The sequence below is a fragment of the Arachis stenosperma genome, chromosome 6 (genome assembly GCF_014773155.1).
Source record: "Arachis stenosperma cultivar V10309 chromosome 6, arast.V10309.gnm1.PFL2, whole genome shotgun sequence".
NCBI classification, from domain to species: Eukaryota; Viridiplantae; Streptophyta; class Magnoliopsida; order Fabales; family Fabaceae; genus Arachis; species Arachis stenosperma.
Genome location: NC_080382.1, coordinates 125551614 through 125577439, shown reverse-complemented (window position 1 = coordinate 125577439; position 25826 = coordinate 125551614). Strand labels below are relative to the sequence as shown.

The 25826-nt window shown below is 36.2% G+C and overlaps 1 non-coding gene across 1 annotated transcript; it reads right to left on the bottom strand.

The window, feature by feature from the left end:
- Positions 1-10439: 10439 nt before the first annotated feature.
- Positions 10440-10543, bottom strand: LOC130938614 (small nucleolar RNA R71). The gene has a single exon (XR_009069773.1). It is a non-coding gene; the product is annotated as a small nucleolar RNA R71 (small nucleolar RNA).
- Between the last annotated feature and the right edge of the window lie 15283 nt (positions 10544-25826).

The window sequence follows — 25826 nt, the reverse complement described above, 5'->3', positions numbered from 1 at the left end:
TATGTTGCATGTAGAACGAAAGTGGTTGTCAATCACGCGCGTTCATAAGTGAGAATGATGATGAGGGTTATCTAACTCATCACATTCATCATGTTCTTGGGTACGAATGAATATCTTGGAATAAGAATAAGAGAGATTTGAATAAAAGAAAATAGAACTTCATTAATCTTTGAGGTACAGCAGAGCTCCACACCCTTAATCTATGGTGTGTAGAAACTCCACCGTTGAAAATACATAAGCAAAGGGTTCAGGCATGGCCGAATGGCCAGCCCCCTCCTAACGTGATCAATGATCTCCTAAGATGAAGAATAAAACAAAACTGAGACCAAAGATGTCTAATACAATAGATAAGTGTCCTATATATACTAGACTAGCTACTAGGGTTTACATGAGTAAGTAATTGATGCATAAATCCACTTCCGGGGCCCACTTGGTGTGTGCTTGGGCTGAGCTTGATCAATCCACGAGCTAAGGCATTTCTTGGCGTTGAACTTTGAGTTATGACGTGTTTTAGGCGTTCAACTCCGGATCATGACGTTTTTCTGGCGTTTAACTCCAGACAGCAGCATGAACTTGGCGTTTAACGCCAAGTTACGTCGTCATTCTTCAAATAAAGCATGGACTATTATATATTGCTGGAAAGCCCTGGATGTCTACTTTCCAACGCCGTTGAGAGCGCGCCAATTGGAGTTCTGTAGCTCCAGAAAATCCATTTCGAGTGCAGGGAGGTCAGAATCCAACAGCATCAGCAGTCCGTTTGTCAGCCTCTTTCAGAGTTTTGCTCAAATCCCTCAATTTCAGTCAGAATTTACCTGAAATCACAGAAAAACACACAAACTCATAGTAAAGTCCAGAAATGTGAATTTAACATAAAAACTAAGGAAAACATCCCTAAAAGTAGCTTAAACTTACTAAAAACTATATAAAAACAATGCCAAAAAGCGTATAAATTATCCGCTCATCAGTTACATTAGGTATCAATCTTACTCCTTTTCACACCAATTTTACAATTTTAGTGGTTAAACGCATTGATGTATGAATATGCTTCATTTTCAACTTTTTCTTGCTTGTTTCATCATTAATAACCTGTGCATATGCTTTATTAATATGTGAACTTTATTTGATTGAATATTTACACTACACGTACTTGGATTAGTCATTTCTAGCATATTGCTTTACTTGTGAAGTTGAAAGAGAGCTTATCAGTTTTAACCTTTTTGAAACCTCTCAAAGTTAAGGATCATGCTTGCTATGTACCTAACCTCTAATTTTTCTTTTTCAATTAACTATTTTCTGTTTCTTAGTGCGTAGCAATAGTATCGCTTACTTTCTTTTTGTTAAATAGGCAAGCCAACTTACTTTAGTTGATTCTGATTGATTGGTGAGTGATTTCTGCTTGTTTTGCTTTGTCATTTTACTTTCTCTTCCAGTAAATTTTCTTTTTTTCCTTTCACTTCAGGAGGCCTTACGTGCTGGACAAATTCGAGAAGCTTAGCATCTTGAACTGCGTATTCCAAAGCATCCTTCAAATCAATACAATCTTCGGTCTTGTGACCATAGGATTTGTGGTAATCACAGTATTGAGACTTATTTAACGAGGCTCTAGGTTGAATCTGTCTTGCTTTTGGTAGTATACCTCGATGAGAGACTTGTTGATATAATTTGGTAAGTGGTGCCACTAAAGGTGTATGGAAAGAAAACTTTTCAACTTGTGGTGTTGGTGGTTTTGGAGATGAGGTTTGTCATGAATTCCTGACTTTGTTTGGTGATGACGCCAGATTTTTTCTTTTTTTTTTCGAGACCACCTTTGAAATGTTTTCATCTCGCATGTACTCCAGAGTGATCTAATGAATTTCTTCCATTTACTTCACATCCTTGGAAATCAGATGTCTATAGAAGTCTCCTTCCAACAATCCAGCAATCAAGCACAAGCACATGATCTCTGGGGTTCTCGTGTTTACCTCCAGGAGTGCTTTAGTAAAGTGCTCCAGATAATCTCGGATATTCTTTCCTACTTTTTGTTCTACTCCCAGTAGGAAAATTGGGTGCTTAGCCTGGGTTCTCCTAATGATAAAATGAGTTAAGAATTCACTCTAATGTCAACAAAGGAAGAGATTGATTCGGAAGGTAACGTATTGAACCATGCCATAGCTGGTCCCGACAAAGTCACTAGAAAGGGTTTACATTGGATTGCGTCTCCCACTCCTTCTAAGCTCATCCTTGCCTCAAAGGCATCAATGTAGGTCGTCCGACCAATCGGTCGTTTTTGGGTAAAAAATTTTAATCCTAATACTTTCACATTTTATTTTATTCCATTACTAGGTCTTTTAGAACTTTTAATTGTATTTTCTTAGTTTGCATATATATATATATATATATATATATATATATATATATATATATATATATATATATAAAATATGCTTAGTCAAAATAATAAAATTTTTCAAGAAAAATATTCTTAACAGGGCATTGACATCCCGATTGATTTGAGTAAATACTTTTCATTGAGCTTGCTTGAATTATATATTGTGGAAATGATTTTTTAGCTAAGAACACACAACCATGTGAGTTTTGAGCCTAATTGTGTGGTTGCATCATATAACCACTATCTTCATTCTTGTGTGTATTATTCTCTTTTTATGATTGTAATCTTTGATTTGTTTGATTTTTTATGTCTATTATTCTGTGTATATATACATTTATATGATTGAGGCCTTTATTTCATTTGAGCTCACTTACCCAAATGGCCTTACCCTTTTATCCACCTTTGTTAGCCAACTTTGAGCCTATTTTAATCCCCTTTTGTTCTTTATTTTAGCACATCACTAACCTTAAGCGAAAAATAATAAATGTCCTTCATTTGGATCTTTAATTAGCTTAAGCTAGTAAGAGTGTGTATCATTTAAGTGTGGGGAAGCTTGGGAACATTGGTTGAGGTAAAAGTGTATTTTGGGCTTTCATTGAAGATCTTGAAAATTGGGTACATACTCATGCATTAAATGTTTAAAACCATATGCATTGATACTTTTGTATATATTTATTGTGAAAAGAAAAAAAAGAAAAAGAAAAAGAAAAGAAAAAAAATAGAAGGAAAAGAAAAGAAAAAGAAAGAGAAAGCAATAAAAAGGGGACAAAATGTCCGAAAGTAAAGTAATAATAACAATGCATATGTGTTACGATTGAAAAAGAATACATGAGTGTGTGAAAAAGTGAATAATGGGTTAAGCTTGCACTTGAATTATATAGGTTATTATATGTGTTAGGTGAGAGTTTAGGTTAATCAAAGATAAAAATTTCAAGCTCACTTAGCCATATATACATCCTCACTTTGACTCTAGCCCCATTACAACCTTGAAAAGCCCTCATGATATTTGTATGCATGCATTAAATAACTGTTGATTGTTAGATGAAAAAACAAATCTTAGAAAGCATGATTAGAAGAGAATTGAGAGAATCAACCCTATACACTTGAGCGACTAGAGCGGATACACATCCGGTGAGGAGTTTGATTGCTCAATTACATGTTTTCACCTATGATCATCTTTTTTCTTGCAAGTTGTTAAATTCTTTTCAATAACTCAATTCAATTGTGGATTTAATTTGATTGTGATTTCTTTAGCCCTTATGTTTATATATGTATTCCTAGAAATTGATTTATTTTGACCAAGTAGTTGCATGCATGTATATTGGTTGCATTTAGATAGTTTGCATTGAATAAATATTGATACCCATTTCTTATCTTTCTTTAGTTTAGCATGAGGACATACTTGGTTTAAGTGTGGAAAAGTTGATAAACCCCAATTTTATGGTTTATCTTGTGTTGAATTTAGTGGATTTTATCAACTTATCCAATATTTATTCAATAAAATAGCATGGTTTTGTGAATTTCTTCTAAATTGTACTTAAGATTAAAAACATGCTTTTTAGGCCCTTAATTTACTAAATTTAATTCACTTTGATTCCACTCGATGCCTTGATGTATTTGTTAAGTGATTTCAGGCTTAGGAGGCAATGATTGGATCAAAGAAGTGAAGAAAAAGCATGCAAGATGGAGAATTCATGAAAAATAAAATTTGGTGAATGCAAGGTCACACGTATGCGTGCCCCACGTGTACGCGTGACACTTGTCACGTGACCTCATTAAAGAAACATGCTGGGGGCGATTTCTGAGCTCATGGAGGCCCAAATCCAACTCAACTCTGAAGTATTTGAGGCAGGATTTAAGAGAGAACAAGGGGAGAGAAATTAGGATAGTTTAGTAACATGCTTTAGGTCATATTCTAGAGAGAGAAGCTCGCTCTTCTCTCTAGAATTAGGGTAGATCTAAGTTAGATTTTTCTTAGATTTAGGTTTTAATTGTTTCTTTGATTTATTTTCCTTGCAATTTCTTGTTATTACGTTTTGTTCTCTTAGTTTTATTTGCTATTTTTTTATTTTGTTGCCTTTATGTTTATGACTCTTTGTTGATTTTAGTTTCATTTAATGCAATTGATGTCTTTTTATGTTCCTTATTGTTTAATTGAGTTGTTATTGTTATTTTCTTGCATTGGGTAGTTGTAGATTTTACTATTTCTTGCACTTTTACTATACTTTCCTTTTATGCATTCCAAGTGTTTGATAAAATGCTTGATTGGATTTTAGAGTAGATTTTTATACTCTTGACTTGTGATTGAGGACTTTGGTCCCTTGATATCATTGATGTCCAGTTTCATTGGTTATTTAGGGTTGTTAATTGGTTTTAGGATCAATTATGTCCACTTGACTTCACCCTCCATGTTAGAGAAAAACTAAGTGGAATTAACCATTTTCAATTACCATGTTGTGGTTAATGATACAAGATAAAAAACTTTGACTCTTGATCCTTGTTATGAGTATATTTTAGCATTTATAGTTTCTTTTTTTTAATTTTTAATTTCTTATTCATCAAACCTAAACCCCCCAAAATATACCCCATAACCAATAATAACCACACTTTCCTGCAATTCCTTTGAGAGACGACCCGAAGTTTAAATACTCTCGGTTTTTATTGGGTTTGTACTTGTGACAAACAAATTAAACTTTGACTGAGGATTGTCTATCAATTTGGATCTATACTTCGACAAACAAATAGGGTTTGCCCCATTATCACGTGCTCTCAGGTTTCCCTATGCCTTTTAGGGCTTGGACTCCTCTGCGGAGTCTGTCACCTTTTAGAGTGGGCAAATCGTGACTCTTCCCTTGCCCGCCTATCTGAATCCCGAGAATCGTGACATCGTTGAGGTGACCTCTTCTCCTCTCTTTGACGTTGGGGTAAATGTGAATCCCGCCGATTGAGGTCCCGCCCTTGTTCAAGGTTCTCGAGATTGTGCTCTTCACGTTCCCTGGCTAGGCGACTTCGAGAGTGTAATTGCCTAGACAACGAGCGTTCAGCCAATTGTCATTCAAGTTTCAAACGGTGGCATTCCAACTCTTGTACCTGATGTCGCATTTCTTGCATGGCATGATAGTAGTCATCCTCTAGGCCAGCAAATGACGAGCTTCCGCATGACAGGGTTTCGGATTAAGGACTCCTTGACTTTCATACCCGGGGGGAACTTTTTTGTGACTTGGGGTAACATCAGTTTTGTATCCGTCTTTCCGATGTTGATTCTTCAGTGAATTCTCTAAATTGATTATAGAATAAATTTGATGTTTGGCCATGATCCTTGGCAAAGTAGGATCCCCACAGACGGTGCCAAATGTTTGTACCTGAAGTGAGTTTACGAACTGAAAGGATGAAGATGGGAGATCCTAACTTCGGCGTGCACAGAACTAAGTCAGGTTGGCAACCTGCAAAATACTCCGATGCTAAAGTCAGTATTATTTTAGGTGATATAGAACATGTGTTTTATCTGTTGAGTGCTTTCCCTTTTATCTTTGTCCCTTTGGGTTGTGCCGTTTCCCAACATTTAGTGCCTTTAAATAATGTCCTTAATGGCGGAATTTGACGATTTCAGGCTTAATGGCGCTACCGTTGTATCATGTTTAGTATTATATCGTAATATCGGATTTTCATTTAATTGTCGTTCTGTTATGTTACTATTTGTCCAGGACGGATATGATAGTTATGATTTATCTTTTAATTATATTGTAAATTAAAAAAAAAACAAACAAAACTTTGATTCGTTATATAAATATTTTTTATAATTAAAAAAGTGTTTTGAATACAATTGATTTTTTTATTTTTAAATTTAATAGCTCCAAAATCATTTGACCCGTTAGCTTTGATACGAATACAAAAAAGTCAATTTTGATACAGTATATAATTTTGTGTAGAAGCTTGTATACTTATCAAAAAAAAATTTTGTTGAGTAAAGAAATTAAAAACAAAAAATGCAAAGAATTTGTTGCATTCTGAAACATAAATAGAAAAATCAGTCCTGTTTGTTAATATTGGAAAAAATATTCTGTTAGAATTCTGCCGTGAGCAAGGAATTATCGGATTTTTGGTCTTTAACTCATGGCAGCCACCATCATGAAAGGTGGTTTTGTGAGGGGAGGGGTTTCTGATGAGCGGATAATTTGTACGCTTTTTGGCATAGTTTTTACATAGTTTTTGATAAGTTTAAGCTACTTTTAGGGATGTTTTCATTAGTTTTTATGTTAAATTCACATTTCTGGACTTTACTATGAGTTTGTGTGTTTTTCTGTGATTTCAGGTAAATTCTGACTGAAATTGAGGGATTTGAGCAAAACTCTGAAAAAGGCTGACAAAAGGGCTACTGATGCTGTTGGATTCTGACCTCCCTGCACTCGAAATGAATTTTCTGGAGCTATAAAACTCCAAATGGCGCGCTCTCAACGGCGTTGGAAAGTAGACATCCAGGGCTTTCCAGCAATATATAATAGTCCATGCTTTATTCGAAGATTGACGACGTAACTTGGCGTTAAACGCCAAGTTCATGCTGCTGTCTGGAGTAAAACGCCAGAAAAACGTCATGATCCGGAGTTGAACGCCCAAAACACGTCATAACTCGGAGTTCAACTCCAAGAGAAGCCTCAGCTCGTGGATTGAACAAGCTCAGCCCAAACATACACCAAGTGGGCCCCGGAAGTGGATTTATGCATCAATTACTTACTCATGTAAACCATAGGAGCTAGTTTATTATAAATAGGATGATTTACTAATGTATTAGACATCTTTGGTCTCAGTTTTGTTTTATTCTTCATCCTAAGAGACTATTGATCACGTTTTAGGGGGCTGGCCATTTGGCCATGCCTGGACCCTTTGCTTATGTATTTTCAATGGTGGAGTTTCTGCACACCATAGATTAAGGGTGTGGAGCTCTGCTGTACCTCAAAGATTAATGAAGTTCTACTTTCTTTTATTCAATTCCTCTTTTATTCTTATTCCAAGATATTCGTTCGTACCCAAGAACATGATGAATGTGATGAGTTGGATAACCCTCATTATCATTCTCACTTATGAACGCGCGTGATTGACAACCACTTCCGTTCTACATGCAACAGAGCTTGAATGTATATCTCTTAGATTCCCCAACAGAATCTTCGTGGTATAAGCTAGATGGATGGCGGCATTTATGAGGATCCGGAAAGTCCAACCTTGTCTGTGGTGTTCCGAGTAGGATCCTGGGAGTCCGGAAAGTCTACCTTGTCTGTGGTGTCCGAGTAGGATTCCGGTAATGAATGACTGTGACGTGCTTCAAACCTGTAACCTGCTGGGCGTAGTGACAACGCAAAAGAATCAATGGATTCTATTCCAGTAGGGGAGGGAACCAACCGGTGATTGGCCGTACTGTGACAGAGTGCGTGAGCATTAGCTTTCACTGCGAGGATGGGATGTAGCCATCAACCATGGGTGATGCCTCCAGACTGGTTAGCTGTGCGAGTGACAGCCGCATAGGATATTTCCCCGAGAGGATGAAAGTAGCCACAGTTGATGGTGAACCCATATACAAAGCTTGCCATGGAAAGGAGTAAGAAGGATTGGGTAGAAGGAATAGGAGAGCAGGCGTCCGAGAGCTCTACAGCATCTTCATATACTTAACTGAAATTCCTACCAATGAATCTACATAAGTATTTCTATCCTTTTTATTATTTATTTTCTATTTTATTGGAATCTAATTAAATATCATGTTTCAATCCGCCTGACTGAGATTTACAAGGTGACCATAGCTTGCTTCATACCAACAATCTCTGTGGATTCGACCCTTACTCACGTAAGGTTATTACTTGGACGACCCAGTACACTTGCTGGTTAGTTGAACGGAGTTGTGAAGAAAATAAACCGTGCCATAAGAGTATACATCCTTTATAAACAAAATAACAAGTGATCACAATTTCGTCCACCAAGTTTTTGGCGCCGTTGCCGGGGATTGTTCGAGTATGGACAACTGACGGTTCATCTTGTTGCTCAGATTAGGTAATTTTCTTTTCAAAAATCTTTTTCAAAATTTTTTCTTTTATTTTTCGTTTTTCAAAACTTTATTTTCGAAAATATCAATAAAAAAAAAATTAGAAAATCATAAAAATCAAAAATATTTTTGTGTTATTGTTTAAGTCTTGAGTCAAATTTTAAGTTTGGTGTCAATTGCATGCTTTAAAATTTTTCTTGCATTTTTTTCGAAAATCTCATGCATTCATAGTGTTCTTCATGATCTTCAAGTTGTTCTTGATAAGTCCTCTTGTTTGATCTTGATGATTTCTTGTTTTGTGTTGTTTGTTGTTTTTCATGTGCGTTTTTGCATTCATATTTTCCATGCATTAAAAATTTCTAAGTTTGGTGTCTTGCATATTTTCTTTGCATAAAAAATTTTTAAAAATTATGTTCTTGATGTTCATCATGATCTTCAAAGTGTTCTTGGTGTTCATCTTTACATTCATATCATTCTTGCATGCATTCATTGTTTTGATCTAAAAATTTCATGCATTGAATATTTTTGTTGTTTTTCTCTTTCATAATTAAAAATTCAAAAATCAAAAAAATATCTTTTCCTTATTTCCCTCCAAAATTTCGAAATTTTGGGTTGACTTAGTCAAAAATTTTCAAAATTGGTTGTTTCTTACAAATCAAGTCAAAATTTCAATTTTAAAAAAATCTTATCTTTTCAAAATCTTTTTCAAAAAAATCATATCTTTTTCATTTTTTTTTCTTAATTTTCGAAAATTTCAAAAATCTTTTTCAAAATCTTTTTCTTATCTTTTATATCAAATTTTTCGAAAATTAACTAATAATTAATGTGATTGGTTCAAAAATTTGAAGTTTGTTACTTTCTTGTTAAGAAAGGTTCAATCTTTAAATTCTAGAATCTTATCTTGTAGTTTCTTGTTAGTTAAGTCATTTTAAAAATTAAATCTTTTTCAAAATATCTTTTTCTTAAAAATCTTTTTATCTTTTTATCTTATCTTTTTCAAAAACTTTTATCTTTTTCAAAATTTGATTTCAAAATATCTTATCTAACTTCTTATCCTCCTATCTTTTTAAATTTTGATTTCAAAATCTTTTTCAATCAACTAACTAAACTTTTTGTTTGTTTCTTATCTTTTTCAAAACTACCTAACTACTTTTCCCTCTTCTATTTTCGAAAATATCTCTCTCTTTTTCAAAAATTCTTTTTAATTAATTAATTGTTTCATGTTTAAATTTTAATTACATTTTATCTCTAATTTTCGAAAATCACTAACTCTTTTTCAAAATAATTTTCGAAAATTATCCCTCCCCCATCTTATTCTATTTATTCATTCATATCCTAATATCTCATCTCACATCTCTGCCATCCTCACAGTTGTGTTTCTTCCATTACATTACATTCTTTGTCTCCAACTCTTCTTCTCCCCCTTTCTTCTTCTACTAACATAAAGGAATCTTTATACTGTGACATAGAGGCTTCCTTTTCTTTTCTTGTTTTCTTCTCTTTCATATGAGCAGGAACAAGGATAAAGGCACTCTTGTTGAAATTGATCCAGAACCTGAAAGGACTCTGAAGAGAAAATTAAGAGAAGCTAAAATACAACAATCCAGAAGAGACCTTCTAGAAATTTTCGAACAAGAGAAAGAGATGGCAGAAGAAAATAATAATAATAATGCAAGGAGAATGCTTGGTGACTTCACAAAGCCAACGTCCAAGTTTGATGGAAGAAGCATCTCCATTCCTGCCATTGGAGCCAATAACTTTGAGCTTAAGCCTTAACTAGTTGCTTTAATGCAACAAAACTGCAAGTTTTATGGACTTCCATCTGAAGATCCTTACCAGTTTTTAACTGAGTTCTTGCAGATCTGTGACACTGTAAAGACAAATGGAGTTAATCCTGAAGTCTACAGACTCTTGCTTTTCCCTTTTGCTGTAAGAGACAGAGCTAGAGTATGGTTGGATTCACAACCCAAGGATAGCCTGGACTCATGGGATAAGCTTGTCACCGCATTCTTAGATAAGTTCTTTCCTCCTCAAAAGCTGAGCAAGCTGAGAATGGATGTTCAAACCTTCAAACAAAAAGATGGTGAATCCCTCTATGAAGCTTGGGAAAGATACAAGCAGCTGACCAAGAGATGTCCATCTGACATGTTTTCAGAATGGACCATATTAGATATATTCTATTATGGTCTCTCTGAGTTTTCGAAAATGTCACTAGACCATTCTGCAGGTGGATCTATTCACCTGAAGAAAACGCCTGAAGAGGCTCAAGAACTCATTGACATGGTTGCAAACAACCAGTTTATGTACACCTCTGAGAGGAATTCCGTGAACAATGGGATACCTCAGAAGAAAGGAGTTCTTGAAATTGATGCTCTGAATTCCATATTGGCTCAGAACAAAGTGTTGACTCAACAAGTCAACATGATCTCTCAAAATCTGAATGGATTGCAACATGCATCCAACAGTACTAGAGAGGCAGCTTCTGAAGAAGCTTATGATCCTGAGAACCCTGCCATGGCAGAGGTTAATTACTTAGGTGAACCTTATGGAAACACCTATAACTCATCATGGAGAAATTATCCTAATTTCTCCTGGAAGGATCAACAAAAACCTCAACAAGGTTTTAACAATGGTGGACGTAATAGGCTAGGCAATAGCAAGCCATATCCATCATCTTCTCAGCAACAGACAGAGAATTCTGAACAAAACAACTCTAATTTAGTAAATATAGTCTCTGATCTGTCAAAGGCCACTTTTAGTTTCATGAATGAAACAAGATCCTCTATTAGAAATCTGGAGGCACAAGTGGGCCAGCTGAGTAAGAAAGTCATTGACACTCCTCCCAGTACTCTCCCAAGTAATACAAAAGAAAATCCAAAAGGAGAGTGCAAGGCCATTGATTTAATCAAAGTGGCCGAATGCACCAAGGAGGAGGAGGACGAAAATCCTAGGGAGGAAGACCTCCTGGGACGTTCCTCAAGCAAGAAGGAGTTTCCTATTAAGGATCCTGAGGAATCTGAGGCTCATCTAGAGACCATAGAGATTCCTTTAAATCTCCTTCTGCCATTCATGAGCTCTGAAGAATATTCATCCTCTGAAGAGAATGAAGATGTGACTGGAGAGCAAGTTGCTCAATACTTAGGAGCTATCATGAAGCTGAATGCCAAGCTGTTTGGTAATGAGACCTGGGAAAGTTAACCTCCCTTGCTCATTAGTGAACTAGATACTTGGATTCAAAAGACTCTACCTCAAAAGAAACAAGATCCTGGCAAATTCTTAATACCTTGCACCATTGGCACCATGAGCTTTGAAAAAGCTCTATGTGATCTTGGGTCAGGAATAAATCTTATGCCACTCTCTGTAATGGAGAAGCTGGGAATCATTGAGGTACAACCTGCCTTGTTCTCATTACAATTGGCAGACAAGTCTATAAGACAAGCTTATGGAATAGTGGAGGACGTGCTAGTAAAGGTTGAAGGCCTTTACATCCCTACTGATTTCATAATCCTAGACACTAGGAAGGAAGATGATGAATGCATCATCCTAGGAAGACCTTTCCTAGCCACAGCAGGAGCTGTGATAGATGTCAATAGAGGTGAGTTAGTCCTTCAATTGAATGGGGACTACATTGTGTTTCAGGCACATGGCCATCTCTCTGTGACAAAAGAGAGTAAGCATGAAGAACTTCTCTCAGTTCAGAGTCAAGAAGAGCCCATACAGTCAAACTCTAAGTTTGGTGTTGTGAGGCCACAACCAAACTCTAAGTTTGGTGTTCAAACCCCATATCCAAACTCTAAGTTTGGTGTTGGGAATACCACACTTAAGTTGACCTGATCACCTTGTGGCTCCATGAGAGCCACTGTCAAGCTATTGACATTAAAGAAGCGCTTGTTGGGAGGCAACCCAATTTTATTTATCTAATTTTATTTTATTTTGTTTTGGTGTTATTTTTGTGTTGAATTAGGTACATGATCATGAGGAGTCACGAAAAAAATCAAAAAAATTAAAAACAGAGTCAAAAACAGAAGAAAAAAAATTTTCACCCTGGAGGACGCACGGGCTGGCGTTCAACGTCCAGAAGGTGCATCTGGCTGGCGTTCAACGCCAGAACAGAGCATCTTTCTGGCGCTGAACGCCCAAAACAAGCTACATCCTGGCGTTTAACGCCAGGATGCGCACACAGAGGACAATCTGGCGCTGAACGCCAGAAACAAGCTTGAAACTGGCGTTCAACGCCAGAAACAAGCATTACATGGGCGTTTAACGCCCAGAACATGCACCAATGGGCGTTTGAACGCCAGAATGATGCATGAAGGCATGTTACATGCCTATATGGTGAAGGAATGGTATTTGTTTTCACCTCAGGATCTGTGGACCCCACAGGATCCCCACTACAGGATCTGTGGACCCCACAGGATCCCCACCTAACATATTCCCACCTTACTTCCCAATCCTAGTTTTTGTGATGTGATTCCCCATGTCACAATTCCCAACATCTTCTTCATCAATCACCTCAATTTCTCTTCCCAATTACCCCATTCACCATTCACATCAACCCCCTCTTCCCCATAAACCCCACCTACCTCCATAAAAATTCAAAATCAATTTCCCACCCTTTCCCACCCAAAATGGCCGAACCTATACCTCCCCCCCTCCCTATAAATAACCTTCAATTCCCCTTCATTTTCACACAACACAACCCCACATTCTCCTACATAGCCGAACCCTCTCTTCTCCCTCTCTACCAAATTCTCTTCTTCTTCTTCTACTCTTCTTTTCTTTTCTTGCTCGAGGACGAGCAAATTCTAAGTTTGGTGTGGTAAAAAGCTTAAGCTTTTTGTTTTTCATTCACCATCCATGGCACCCAAGACCGGAGTTTCCTCAAGAAAAGGAAAAGGGAAGGCAAAAGCTTCCACATCCGAGTCATGGGAGAAGGAGAGATTTATCTCCAAAAGCCATCAAGACCACTTCTATGATGTTGTGGCAAAGAAGAAGGTGATCCCTGAGGTCCCTTTCAAGCTCAAAAAGAATGAGTATCCGGAAATCCGACATGAAATCCAAAGAAGAGGTTGGGAAGTCCTAGCCAACCCCATGCAACAAGTCGGATTATTGATGGTTCAAGAGTTCTATGCTAATGCATGGATCACTAGGAACCATGACCAAAGTATGAACCCAAGCCCAAAGAATTATCTCACAATGGTTAGGGGGAAATACTTGGATTTCAGTTCGGAAAATGTGAGGTTGGCGTTTCACCTACCCATGATGCAAGGTGATGAACGCCCCTACACAAGAAGGGTCAACTTCAATCAAAGGTTGGACCAAGTCCTAATGGACATATGTGTGGAAGGCGCCCAATGGAGAGTAGACTCCAAAGGCAAGCCAGTCCAACTAAGAAGACTGGACCTTAAGCCTGTAGCTAGAGGATGGTTGGAGTTCATTCAAAGATCCATCATCCCTACAAGCAACCGATCTGAAGTTACTGTGGATCGGGCCATCATGGTTCATAGCATCATGATTGGAGAGGAGGTGGAAGTTCATGAAGTCATCTCCAATGAACTCTACAAAATAGCTGACAAGCCTTCATACATGGCACGGCTAGCCTTCCCCCACCTTATATGCCATCTATGTTACTCAGCTGGAGTTATCATAGAAAGAGATGTCTCTATTGAAGAAGACAAGCCCATCACCAAGAAAAAGATGGAGCAAACAAGAGAAGTTCCTCACGGCCCTCAAGGAGAACATGAGGAAGTTCATCATCAACAAATGCCTCAAGGAATGCACTTTCCTCCCAACAACTATTGGGAGCAACTTAATACCTCCTTAGAAGATTTGAGCCATAATGTGGAGCAATTAAGGGTGGAACATCATGAGCACTCCATCATTCTCCAAGAAATAAGAGAAGATCAAAGAGCAATGAGGGAGGAGCAACAAAGGCAAGGAAGGGACATAGAAGAGTTGAAGAACATCATTGGTCCTTCAAGAAGAAGACGCCACTAAAGGTGGATTCATTCCTTGTTCTTTATTTCTTTCTGTTTTCGGTTTTTAATTATTGTGTTTATCTATGTTTTGTGTCTTCATTTCATGATCATTAGTATGTAACCATGCCTTAAAGCTATGAATAAATTCCATTAGTCCTTCACCTTTCTTAAAAAGAAAAATGTTTTAATTCAAAAGAACAAGAAGTACATAATTTTCGAAATTATTATTGAATTTAGTTTGATTATATTGATGTGGTGACAATGCTTTTTGTTTTCTGAATGAATGAATGAACAGTGCATATGTCTTTGGATCTTGTTGTTTATGAGTGTTAAAATTGTTGGCTCTTGAAAGAATGATGAACAAAGAGAAATGTTATTGATGATTTGAAAAACATCATGAAATTGATTCTTGAAGCAAGAAAAAGCAGTGAAAAAAAAAAGAGAAAAAGGGGCGAAAATTTTAAAGCAAGGATCCAAGGCTTTGAGCATCAATGGATAGGAGGGCCCAAGGAAATTAAAATCCAGGCCTAAGCGGCTAAATCAAGCTGTCCCTAACCATGTGCTTGTGTCATGAAGGTCCAAGTGAAAAGCTTGAGACTGAGTGGTTAAAGTCGTGATCCAAAGCAAAGAGTGTGCTTAAGAGCTCTGGACACCACTAACTGGGGACTTTAGCAAAGCTAAGTCACAATCTGAAAAGGTTCACCCAGTTATGTGTCTGTGGCATTTGTGTATCCGGTGGTAATACTGGAAGACAAAGTGCTTAGGGCCACAGCCAAGACTCATAAGTAGCTGTGTTCAAGAATCAACATGCTTAACTAAGAAAGTCAATAACACTATCCCAAATTCTAAGTTCCCCCAGAGACGCCAATACCTCTAAACTACAAAGGAAAAAGTGAGATGCCAAAACTGTTCAGAAGCAAAAAGCTACAAGTCCCGCTCATTTAATTATAATTAATATTCAGTGATATTTTGGACTTTATAGTATATTCTCTTCTTTTTATCCTATTTGATTTTCAGTTGCTTGGGGACAAGCAACAATTTAAGTTTGGTGTTGTGATGAGCGGATAATTTGTACGCTTTTTGGCATAGTTTTTACATAGTTTTTGATAAGTTTAAGCTACTTTTAGGGATGTTTTCATTAGTTTTTATGTTAAATTCACATTTCTGGACTTTACTATGAGTTTGTGTGTTTTTCTGTGATTTCAGGTAAATTCTGACTGAAATTGAGGGATTTGAGCAAAACTCTGAAAAAGGCTGACAAAAGGGCTACTGATGCTGTTGGATTCTGACCTCCCTGCACTCGAAATGAATTTTCTGGAGCTATAAAACTCCAAATGGCGCGCTCTCAACGGCGTTGGAAAGTAGACATCCAGGGCTTTCCAGCAATATATAATAGTCCATGCTTTATTCGAAGATTGACGACGTAACTTGGCGTTAAACGCCAAGTTCATGCTGCTGTCTGGAGTAAAACGCCAGAAAAACGTCATGATCCGGAGTTGAACGCCCAAAACACGTCATAACTCGGAGTTCAACTCCAAGAGAAGCCTCAGCTCGTGGATTGAACAAGCTCAGCCCAAACATACACCAAGTGGGCCCCGGAAGTGGATTTATGCATCAATTACTTACTCATGTAAACCCTAGGAGCTAGTTTATTATAAATAGGATGATTTACTAATGTATTAGACATCTTTGGTCTCAGTTTTGTTTTATTCTTCATCCTAAGAGACTATTGATCATGTTTTAGGGGGCTGGCCATTCGGCCATGCCTGGACCCTTTGCTTATGTATTTTCAACGGTGGAGTTTCTGCACACCATAGATTAAGGGTGTGGAGCTCTGCTGTACCTCAAAGATTAATGAAGTTCTACTTTCTTTTATTCAATTCCTCTTTTATTCTTATTCCAAGATATTCATTCGTACCCAAGAACATGATGAATGTGATGAGTTGGATAACCCTCATTATCATTCTCACTTATGAACGCGCGTGATTGACAACCACTTCCGTTCTACATGCAACAGAGCTTGAATGTATATCTCTTAGATTCCCCAACAGAATCTTCGTGGTATAAGCTAGATGGATGGCGGCATTTATGAGGATCCGGAAAGTCCAACCTTGTCTGTGGTGTTCCGAGTAGGATCCTGGGAGTCCGGAAAGTCTACCTTGTCTGTGGTGTCCGAGTAGGATTCCGGTAATGAATGACTGTGACGTGCTTCAAACCTGTAACCTGCTGGGCGTAGTGACAACGCAAAAGAATCAATGGATTCTATTCCAGTAGGGGAGGGAACCAACCGGTGATTGGCCGTACTGTGACAGAGTGCGTGAGCATTAGCTTTCACTGCGAGGATGGGATGTAGCCATCAACCATGGGTGATGCCTCCAGACTGGTTAGCTGTGCGAGTGACAGCCGCATAGGATATTTCCCCGAGAGGATGAAAGTAGCCACAGTTGATGGTGAACCCCTATACAAAGCTTGCCATGGAAAGGAGTAAGAAGGATTGGGTAGAAGGAATAGGAGAGCAGGCGTCCGAGAGCTCTACAGCATCTTCATATACTTAACTGAAATTCCTACCAATGAATCTACATAAGTATTTCTATCCTTTTTATTATTTATTTTCTATTTTATTGGAATCTAATTAAATATCATGTTTCAATCCGCCTGACTGAGATTTACAAGGTGACCATAGCTTGCTTCATACCAACAATCTCTGTGGATTCGACCCTTACTCACGTAAGGTTATTACTTGGACGACCCAGTACACTTGCTGGTTAGTTGAACGGAGTTGTGAAGAAAATAAACCGTGCCATAAGAGTATACATCCTTTATAAACAAAATAACAAGTGATCACAATTTCGTCCACCAGTTTCACATTCTCATATTCCAATAGGATCTGTTAGAAAAGGTTGAAAATTTTTTTCAAGATCGATGAAAAAAGGCAAGAGGACAGGAAAAGGAGTGAAATTCTTAAGAAGTGTTGCTCTAGCACCTAGAATGGAGGAATGGATGGAAGAGAAGAATGGTAGCAAAGAGGAAGAGCTTCACATTCAGAAGGTGACTTTGTGAAGATGAAGGTCAGATAGAAGGAGAAAATGTTAAGAAAGATTCTTTTGCAGGTGAAGGTGGACCAGAGCGTGCAAAGGAAGATAATACGAATGGAAGAAATAGGGTGGATACTCAAGACAGCAAAGAGGAAGAGAAAATAACTGTCCAAAAGCTGCCAAATGGTCTCTATAATCTAGTTATCTTTGACGGAGTGAAGATAGAGCTAAAAAAATATTGGTGGGAGTGTCTCATTGTCAAAACTCCTTGGGAGAATGATTTCTATCAGCTCTCCAATGATGACTTCAAATGATGTGGGAAAAAATGAGGTCTACAAAGGTAATTTATTTGGACAATGAGTTCTTCCTTGTGAAATTTTTTAATTCGGAGGATTTAGATTTCACACTAGTGGAGGATTCATAAAAGATTTTAGATCACTCTTTAATTATATAGCTGTAGAAGCCTGACTTTAACTCTGCTGTTGCCATAATAGACAATATTGTTGTATAGATTTACTTGCCTGATTTGGCCATTGAATACTACCATAGAGTAATTTTGGAGAAAATTAGAAACATATTGGAAAGAATGGTGAAAGTTGACTCCAATGCAATGCAGATTACTAGAAAAAATTTTGCTCATTTGTATGTGGAAGTATCGTTGTACCAACTTTTAGCTTCCCAATATTTGATCAATGAAAAAATCTATAAGATTGAATATGAAAGATTGCACCATGATTGTTTCAACTGCAGACGTGTTGGGTATGAAAAGGCTCAATATCCTGAAATTCAAGAAAGAAATATAGGTGGTTTAAACCAGTAGAGCACAAAGCAAACCAAAATCACATATAGAATGCAGTGTCCAAAGTTGATGATGAGGGCATCATAGTCAATTTGAAAAATAGGAAGGGCAAAAATGCCATAGAGCAATCAAATGAAGGCTATGGGCCTTGGATGCTGGTTTAGAGGAGTGCACGTGAAAAAAGAAGCACAAAAAACAGAGAAGAAATGCAAAGTTGAAGAAAGAAGAAAAAAGAAAAAGAAGATGGTAGTGTACAATCTTCTCATTTTGTAATATTGCAAACGAGTAGTACGGAGAATCATGAACCTTCCAATCATGAGATGTCAGAAGGTGATGCCAATAAAGACAAAGGAGAGGGAACCAACCAGGTAAAGAATAAAGTTAAAGGAATTCATGCCCAACATAATAATGATATATTTACAAGTAAAGATGCTACCCATCACAATCCCTCAGCCTCACAAAAGAAATAGGCCAAAATTGCACCAACCCTGTCCAATTCCAACAATTAAAGGAAAACAAGATGACCACAAAAGAGACTCATCAACCAATCCTAATCCAAAAAACATAAGCTACCCATATCTTTATCTCATACCAACATGACCAATCTGACCCATCAATAGAACAAAACCAGAACCACTCCAATATGGATATTGAAAACCCAATCCCCAACCTTGAAAATCAGAAGAAACCTAACCTCAAGAGCCCAATTCAATCCCAAGAAATTCCCAAAACTTTTAAAGAGATGAAAAGTGCGGAGGACCCCCAAATCCTGAGCCAAAATCCCTAAATTTTAGCTTAATTGACTCAAGTGCCCTGATAAATACAATGATACTAGTGGAGTATGCTATGAGAAATGAAGAAGAAAGACAAGAAGAAATTCATCCCTTGCAGGAGGTGAGATGTAATGCTCATAGAGGAGCTCTTATCCCTATTGGACTATAAACATATCGGGTCTAGAGGACTTATTTCTCTTATATCTTGAAGTTTGTTTATGATGAATATACTAGGGTGGAACACTAGCGGAGTTGCGAATAATGCTACTATTCGAACTCTTAAGAAATTCAAAAGGCAGCATATACCAGATATTATTCTTCTTTTTGAGACTAGATGCAGTAATGCTAGAGCTCTAGAGGTAATCTCGTCCTTAATTTTAATTCCTATATTATTGAGGATGCTATTGGGGGTGGCATATTAGTCTTTTGGAAAAATAATTGTTTGAAGATTCAAACCATTAAAAAGTATAATTAATATGTCCACCTTAAGGTCGAATACCTAGGAGATGAAACTTGGATTTTATAATTTATTTATGCTATCCCTCAAGATAGAATAGGACATGGTGGTTTTGAAAACATAAAAAAATATTGTAAGAAAAAATAAAGAATCTTAGATGCTTACAGAGGACTTCAATGAAATAGGAAGTGAGGGGAGAAAAAAAGGGATGCTCAAGTGGATACACATGTTTGTAGGAGATTTAAATACTAGATGGATGAGTGTGGTCTCTTGGACCTTGGTTATGTGGGGTCTAAATTTACTTATAGAAGAAGTCAGAGAACCAAGAATGGATATATTTAAACGCTTTGACAAAGCCTTGGCATTTGGCAAACACGGATTAGAGAACTGAGTTTGGGGATGATAGAGTGGAGGTTATTCCAATGGTCAATTCTGACCATCATTCTCTTTTAGCCATTCGCAAACAAGACATCATTGATGTTGGAGAAAAGCCTTTTCGATATGAGGTGATGTGGGGTACTCATCCAGATTTTCAAGAGTTCATTCATAGTTACTGGAATAAAAAAAGTTATTTTCTAAGAGCTTTAAAAGAGTTGATAATAAATCTTAAGATGTGGAATAGAGATATTTTCGGTAATATTTTCAGAAAAAAGAGGTGTATTTTGAACAAGCTGGAAGGCATTCAAAGAGCTGTGACCTATGAGAGAAATCCATTCTTAGAAAAATTAAAACAAAAGGCTGGAGGTTGAACTTATTGAAATTATAAACCAGGAAGAAATTTTGTGGATGCAAAAATCACGTCAACAATAGTTCGTTGAAGTTGATAGGAATACTCGATACTTTCACACTAAAATAAATACTATAAGAAGAAAAAACATGATTCTAAAGTTAAGAAGAAGGGACGGAAGCTGGAATGATGATTTAGAAGAGATCAAATTACTAGTGGTCAAATTCTTCAAAAAGCTTTACAAAGAAGAAAATAATGCAATCTCCTGCATCCAGACTAACACTACATATCTCTTCTAATTGATCTAAAGAAGAGGAGTTTACAGAAGACACCAAACTATGTTGATATAAGGCAAATCGTAGTTTTAAAGGCTTCGGGCAAAGATAACTTCTCGGCCCTTTTCTTAAAAGAAATTTGAGAGACTATTGGAAACTCTTTTTGCTATTTTGCTAATTATTTATGGAGAAATGCTAAAGGAATTAACGAGATTAATCAAACTCTTCTTGCTTTGATTCCTATGGTTGATCGACCTAAATTCATCAATTAATTTAGATCTATTGTGCTTTGCAATATGTTCTATAAATATATTTTGAAGTTAATAGTTGCTAAAATTAAGCCCATCATAATCCAAAGGATTATTCCCTAGCAAGCTAGTTTTATCCTAAGAAAAATTATTCACAATAGTATAGTAATTGTTAAAGAGATTATGTTTGACATGAAGAAAATGAAAAAGAAAAATGTAAATACATGGCAATAAAAATAGATTTTTAAGAAACATATGACAGGTTATAATAGGAATCTATTCATAAGAGTTTAGAGGAGTTTGGTGTGACAGGGCATATTCTCAAGGTCATGATGAAATGTGTTTTCACTGCATCGTTTAAGATATTATGGAATGGTTGCAAAACGGAAGAATTTATTCCTACAAGGCGGTCAAGACAAGGGATCTTATTTTTCCTACCTATTTTTTATTGCCACAAATAAATTGTCACAAATTATAGAAGATAGTGTTAACAGACAGAAATGTAAGCTAATGATAGTTGAAATGCATGGGCTTCGCATAGCACATCTTCTGTTTGTGAACGATTTGATTTTCTTTGTAGAAGCATTGAGTGAGTAAATTAAAATGGTGAAAGGTAAACTTGATAACTTTTGTATGATCTCAGACTTGAAGATTAATGCTATGAAAACTTCTATTGTTTTCTCATAGAATGTGGACATGAATACTAAAAGAAAAATCATTCAAAAATGTGAATTTCAAGAGACACCTAGTCTTGGCAGATATCTTGATGCCATGGTAACTAATGGTAACTAATGAAAACTACAACTCAGCTGACAGAGACATAATTGAATTAGAAGGTGATTATATTAATAAGGATGGTAATTAGGTTCTAATGAGCATTAAGCAATTTTTTTTTCTAAAATATTGTTAGCAAAATCACAGTTGTCCCTCCCCCTAATGAAGTTATAGGAGAAGACCAAGTAATATGGAACCTCATCCAAGATGGGGACTTTTCAACTAAGAGTGCCTATATGCACCTAATTACTCAAAACAATGTGCACGATCAAATCTGAAGTATTATTTGAAAATGGCAGGGGCCACAAAAAATGAAATGTTTTCTTTGGCAAGAAACACGTAAAAAGCTTCTAACAACAAGTAAAAGAAGCAAGATGTTTGGAACAGAACTTAATTGTCACCACTGTGAAAATATACAAAAAAATTTCAAATTCATGTTTTGCGCTATTGTGGAGTTGCGTCAAGGGTGTAGACTAATCTGATACATCCTTCCAACCTTCAAGAATTCTTCAGATCTCCCTTTGATCACTAGATTAGATGGAATCTTTCATCGAACATAGGCTTCCAAAACTAAGAAAAGTGGCAATCTCTCTTCATCACAACTTGTTAGTGGCTATAGAAATGGAGGAATTAGAAAAATTGTAACCCTCCAAAAAAGAGGCCAGTAGATCCAGTAAATTCCATAGTCAACTATGTGCAAAGCATAAAAGAAGCTTTACTTACAAGAAGATGAGAAATACATACTCGAAACAGAAGGATGGATGTGAATATATCTTGGTTCCCACCGCCACCAAGTTGGATAAAGGTGAATGCAAATGAAGCATTAGAGGGGATAGATGGAGAGGCAGGATGTAGCGGAGTGTGCAGAGATGAACAGGAAAGATAGATGGCGGATTTTGTGATGAATATAAGGATATGCACGGTGTTTCAAGCATAATTATGGGGTGCTCTTCAGAAATTACAAACAGTCTAGGACCTAGGTTTTAGGAAAGTGATATTGGATTTAAACTCTCAAGCTTTGGTGGAAGTTATTCAGCAAGGGGAGAGAAATGAAAAACACCCAAATATGCTTATTAGAAGCATAGAGGAGTTTAGAAGAAGGGAGTGATAGTTGAGGTATACTCATACATATAGGGATGGAAATAGAGCTGTGGACTGAATGTCAAAGTACAGCCTTAAAGCTATTTTAAGATACAACTTTGTTGATCAACCTCCTAGAGAATTAGTGCAAATTATTGGTGATGATGCTAGAGGAGTTTGAATACTCCAAAGGATTGTGATGTAGTTTGTAATTATTTTTTTTGTTTTAAACCCTGTATAAATACTAAAAAAAGAGAAAAAAAAACAACAAACAAGTAGAAGAACTTAACAATCTTCAACAAACAACATCCTTTTGAATAACATTAGCAAGCTGAGCATTAGGCCCAACAATTTAGTTTTTATAATATAATGTAATTATAATCAAACTGTTGTTAACTATATTTGCAAACTGATTAAGGGTTAAGTACAATTTTGGTCCTTAAGATATAGGTTGAAAATTTTTTTTGTCCCCAACCTTTTTTTTTTCATACAAAATCATTCATAAGGTTTAAAACCAAGTTTTAAAATTATTCTTTTTGTTAGGTACTAGACAAGTGACACAACAAAATATAGAGATGAAAAATTAGAAATTTGTATAAAATATGAAAACGATTGAATAAATTTCTTTGAGAATTACAACTTCTCTCTATCACAAGGAGATTACAATAACACTCTCTCTTGACAAAATGAGAACATACTTCTCTCTCTATATATAGGAGAAAACTACTCAAAGAAATATTATGCTATTCCATCTGGATGACTTGATTGAAATGAATTAAAGAAAAACTTAATTTATAGGTGAGTCTCTTCAATATGAACCATTCGTCAATTAGAGGTATATAATTCTTCTCTTTTTCAACCATTAAAATTCTAAGGTTATAAATTAGGATTGTTTATTACCTTTCATTTTATTTAGTTATTATTTATTTATTTTTTTAAAAATTAGCTTTAATAATTTTCACAATCTCCCACTTAAAGCTAATTTTGATAAATTTTCAAAATCCATGTTGCTCATGTATTCGATAGACCATATGAGGATCTATACTATTCAAACTTTTCAGTGTTGATTAGTTTTGTCAAGGCATTTGCTAGGTTATCTTTAGTGTGAATCTTCTGCATATCAACACTTCCTTCTTCTACTACTTCCCGAACAAAGTGATATTGTATTCCAATGTGTTTTGTTCTTGAATGAAATGCAGGATTTCTTGCAATGTGCAAGGCACTTTGACTGTCACAATACACAGAAATCTTCTGTTGTTTGTGCCCGAGTTCTTCCATCAACCTTTAGATCCAAATAGCTTCGTTGCATGCTTGTGTTGCTGCCATATATTCAGCTTCTGTAGTAGATAAAGCTACAACAGTCTGTAATTTAGATAGCCAGCTCACAGCTCCTCCTGTTATCATGAACACATATCCTGTAGTAGATTCGTTTATCAAGATCACCTGCAAAGTCTAAATCGACATATCCATTGACAATGAATTCCGATCCTCCAAAACATAATGCAACATTCGAGGTCCCTTTGATGTATCTCACGATCCTCTTAACAACATTCCAATGCTCTTTATCCGGATCTGCCATAAATCGACTTACCACCACAACTGTTTGAGCAATATCTGGCCTTGTACAGAACATGGCATACATAAGGCTTTCCACCACTGATGCATATGGTACTTAAGACATTTTCATCCTCTCTGCTTCACTACTAGGGCATATACTTGAGGATAATTTGAAATTCATAGGAAGTGGGGTTGAAATTGGTTTACATTCTTGCATATTGAAGCGTTGCAAGATCTTCTTCAAATAATTCTTTTGCGATAGCCAAATATTCCTATCCCTTTTGTCTTGGTGAATTTGCATTCCTAAAATCTTGTTTGCTGGTCCCAAGTCTTTCATATCAAACTCTCTAGCCAACTGTGCCTTTAATTCTTGGATTTGATATTTGTTAGGACCTACCACCAACATGTCATCCACATACAACAGCAGAATGATGAAATTATTATCACCAGACCTCTTGTAATAAGTACAATAATTTAAACTAAGTCTGTTGTATCCAAGGCTAATAATGAAAGAATCAAATATCTTGTACCAACACCTTGGCGTCTGCTTTAGAACGTACAGAGATTTAGTTAACTTGCAAACTAAGTTTTCTTTTCCTTGTTCTACAGAGATTTAGTTAACTTGCAAACTAAGTTTTTTTTCTTTGTTCTTCAAAACCTTCTGGTTGGAGCATATATATATATATATATATATATATATATCTTCTTCAAGTTCTCCATGAAGAAAAGTAGTATTTATATCTAATTGCTCTAGATGTAAATCAAATACAGCACACATAACCAAAACTACTCTAATAGTAGTTAGTCTCATCACCACTGGAGAAAATATTTCATTGAAGTCAACACCTTCTTTTTGAGCATATCCCTTGACAACCAATCTTGCACGATATCATTCAACCTGTTCATTACTATCTCGTTTGATCTTGTAAATCCATTTGTTACCAATGGCTTTTCGACCTGCTGGAAATTCAACAAGTTTCCAGGTATGGTTCCTATGTAATACCTCAATTTCTTCTTACATTGCTGTCATCTACATAGAAACGTCTGGATTGCGCATAGCCTCCATAAAAATTGTTGGCTCTCCATCTTCTATCAAAAGACAATATGCATTATAGTTTGTCAAAACATAATTTGAGTGCCATGATGGTATTCTTCTTTGTCGAGTGGATCGACGAACTTCTATGTCATTGGCCTCTGCTTCTTATTCTTCGTGTTGTGGTTCTGCTTCAGAAAGATCACCTTCTCTGCATTTTCATCTATTTGAACAGTGGTTATCTCTTTAACAATGCTGTCATTTTCTTGTTCTTTTTACAATTCATCTTCTGCAAATATCATATATTTACTAACAACTACCTTGCGGACAGTGGGATCCCACAGGCGATACCCCTTAATTCTGTTAGCATAACCCAAAAATATATATTTTCTAGACTTTGTGATGTAGTTTGTAATTTTTTTGTTTTAAACCCCGTATAAATACCAAAAAAAAAAGAGAAAAAAAATAGTAAACAAGTAGAAGAACTTAACAATCTTCAACAAACAACATCCTTCTGAATAACACTAGCAAGCTGAGCATCAGGCCCAACCATTTAGTTTTTATAATATAATGTAATTATAGTTAAACTGTTGTTAACTATATTTGCAAACTGATTAAGAGTTAAGTACAATTTTGGTCCCTAAGATATAGGTTGAAAAATTTTTTTGTCCCCAACCTTTTCTTTTCATACAAA